Raw genomic sequence first — 3119 nt, forward strand, 5'->3', positions numbered from 1 at the left:
ATACAGAGAAATCAAATTGACTACATCTTCAGTAAGAGACGATGGAAAAGCTCCATATCATCAGTCAAAACAAGGCCAGGGAAAATTGTGGAACAGGCCATCAATTACTCATATGCAAATTCAAACTGAAGCTGAAGAAAGTGAAAACACGTCCATGAGAGCCAAAATATGACCTTGAATATATCCCACCTGAATTTAGGGATCATCTGAAGAAGAGATTTGATACATTAAACACTAAAGACTGAAGACCAGAAGAGTTGTGGGATGACATCTGGTCACCTAATGGACTACTGAAGGAAGTCCAGGATGTAGCATCACACTGGGAATGAAGCTGGGTCCCATCATTGGCCCACTGGACCTCTTATGTCCACTGTTCCCTGTCACTCACCATGCTTTACTCACATTGACCAAGTGAAGCTCCTTATATTTCAGACCCTTACACAAGCTTCTGCCTGGAACCCTCTCCCACTCTCCACCCTTTTAGTCTGGCTGGCTTTTTCTCAGAAGAGAGGTTGACTCCTCAGAGATGTTCTGCCTATTGCTTTTCATCATCTCTCCTTCCCTTCACTTTTAATAATGTTGAATTATGTCCCTTATTAACTTACATCCTTAGGGAAAGGGACCTGTTCATGGTTGTATCCCAGCACATAGCACGGTGCCCTCCATAGAGTGGGTATTCCATATTTGAATGAACAAATGACTTAGTTTAGAACAGAATGAAGGAGAAAGTAAGTTCATCTGTGATACAGAAAGTAATTAAGTGCTGAACTGCTTGAAGAAAACAGAGATTCCATCAAGGAGGTGGGAGTTGAGTGGGGGTGAGCAGAGTTCAGAGAGTTAGGGATGACCAGGGAGGACAAACCAGCTGGGGGCCGAATATGGAAAGAGACACAAAATTAATTTTAAAGTTTGAAGCACCTTTGTTTTCAGCACTTTAAATCAGTCTAGTTTTCTTTACTTTCTGGACTCCTCCTTCTAGCCACTGGAACATGGGGTTCAGGCTATCCTGGCCAGACTTTTAGGGAGACTCCAAACACAGTATTAACAGTCAACTCTCATGTGACTCTTCAGTCCAGGAATGAAGAAGGCTTTGGAGAAAACATTATGGATGCTGTCCCAACTGTGCCAGAGACAAAGTGACTCTCCCCATTTCCAGAAAGGCTTACAGATGGTCATATTCTAGAATCCCTTCAAGGTTTTTAGAAGGGGAGATGGGTCTCACAAAGTGTTCACAACTACATTGTGTTCAGAATGCTATTCCTTTTCCCTTATCCCCTTCATAGAGATTTAACAGATCATATCGCGCGAGTCACTCACTGAATTATGTACTTGTACAACTTTGAATTTCACAAATTTCTATTGAATATAAAAAAAAGACCAAGAGTTTTACCATTTTACACATGTCCCAGGTGAAGATCAATAGGTATTTACTTGCCTTACTTGTCTAAGAAGGTATCTTCTATAGAGTATCCAAATTATATTTTTGTTATTTATTTATGTGTGTATTTCCCCCAACAGGCACCCCCAACAGACACTGACTCTAAGTTGTCTGCTTCCAGCAGAGAATCTCCAATAAAACAGATGCTTGATAAATATCTAATTAAATTAAAGAGGTCTGAGCTCATCTAGAAATTCAATCTTCTGCTTTTTCAGAGGAGCAAATTGAAGCAATTCACCTCAACCCAAAGTTATTACATGTTAACTATACAAACTAAATTCAACATCATCCTTGTGAAAGAATACTTAAAGCAGAAATATCATTTAAGTGTTAACTGATCTGTGACGTAATTTGATAAGCCTCTTTTTACTCAAGATTAGACATGATTGAATAAGAATAAAGCAGAATGGACTAAAAATAAGTTTCTATTCTAGTGAAACAGAGGGCGCAACACTCTATACGATAAGCACTGGAGTCTGAACCACAAGGTTGGTGGTTTGAGTCCACCAGCCACTCTGCAGGAGAAAGATCTACAGCCTCAGAAACCTATGCAGAGTCACTATGAGTCAGAACTGACTTGATGGCACTTAACAACAGCAACATAGAGGAACAATGATTTTTAAATCTAAGCAAAACCCTTTGCCACAAGTCCCAACCCCTTAAGAAGCTTCTAGCTGTTTCAGAGTTTGAAGGGAATATTAATCGCCACATTTTGGTCAAGGACAATATCATGCGACTGAGCTCAGAATGAAGTCATTTGGATATGTGTTTTCTGGAATCTTGCCTGGAATGGTTTTCTCTTTGACAAATGTCCAACTCTTTTAATACAGCTTAACATTAGTAATGCTGATAGCCTCTTTATAAAATCGTATTTAAATATAAAGGAAGCATGAGAAAATGCTTGGGGTGAATGGAAGGAGAGAGAAAAGGAGGAAAGTATTTCTCAGGAGGAAGCAAACATTTGCTTTGATAATGGGGGTAGGGGGAGAGAATCCACCACCTCTTTACCCAAGGAGCCATCTCAATGATTTGTTTACATGACATTTACACTATTCATTAGGGTAATCTGAATTTAACTCAGGATCATCTTCAAAGTCATTCCTTATTCACCTAACCTACAAATTATTATTAATGAATTTTTTGTATGGTTCTGTAGGATCAGCATTGGAACGTGAACCACAACATTAGCAGTTCAAACCCACCAGTTGCTCCTTGGAAACCCTCTACAGAGTTGCTACAAGTCGGAACCAATTCGATGGCACTAACAACAACAACAACACTAAGCAGGCAGAAGAGATCATTGGTGGCTCAGTGGTAGAATTTGTGCCTTTCATGGAGTCCTGGGTTTGATTCCCAGCCAGTGCATCTCATGGGCAGCCACCACCATGTGTCAGTGAAGGCTTGAGTGTTGCTATGACACTAAGCCTTCCAGCAGAGCTCCCACAAGAAGATGGACTAGGATGAAAGGCCTGGTGATCTACTGAAAAACCAACCAAGAAAACCCCTTGGAGCATAATGGTTTGATCAAGGGATGGTGGTGCAGGGTCAGGTGTGGGGTCATCATGAGCTGGGATCCAACTTGTGAGTCGCTAACAACTATAACAAGGCAGGAAATAGTTGTAGCAACCAAGATAGCCTTTATTTTTACAGTTTTTGTTCCCATTCCAGTAATCTCTTTATT

Source organism: Chrysochloris asiatica, unplaced genomic scaffold (genome assembly GCF_000296735.1).
Source record: "Chrysochloris asiatica unplaced genomic scaffold, ChrAsi1.0 scaffold00031, whole genome shotgun sequence".
Classification (NCBI taxonomy): Eukaryota; Metazoa; Chordata; class Mammalia; order Afrosoricida; family Chrysochloridae; genus Chrysochloris; species Chrysochloris asiatica.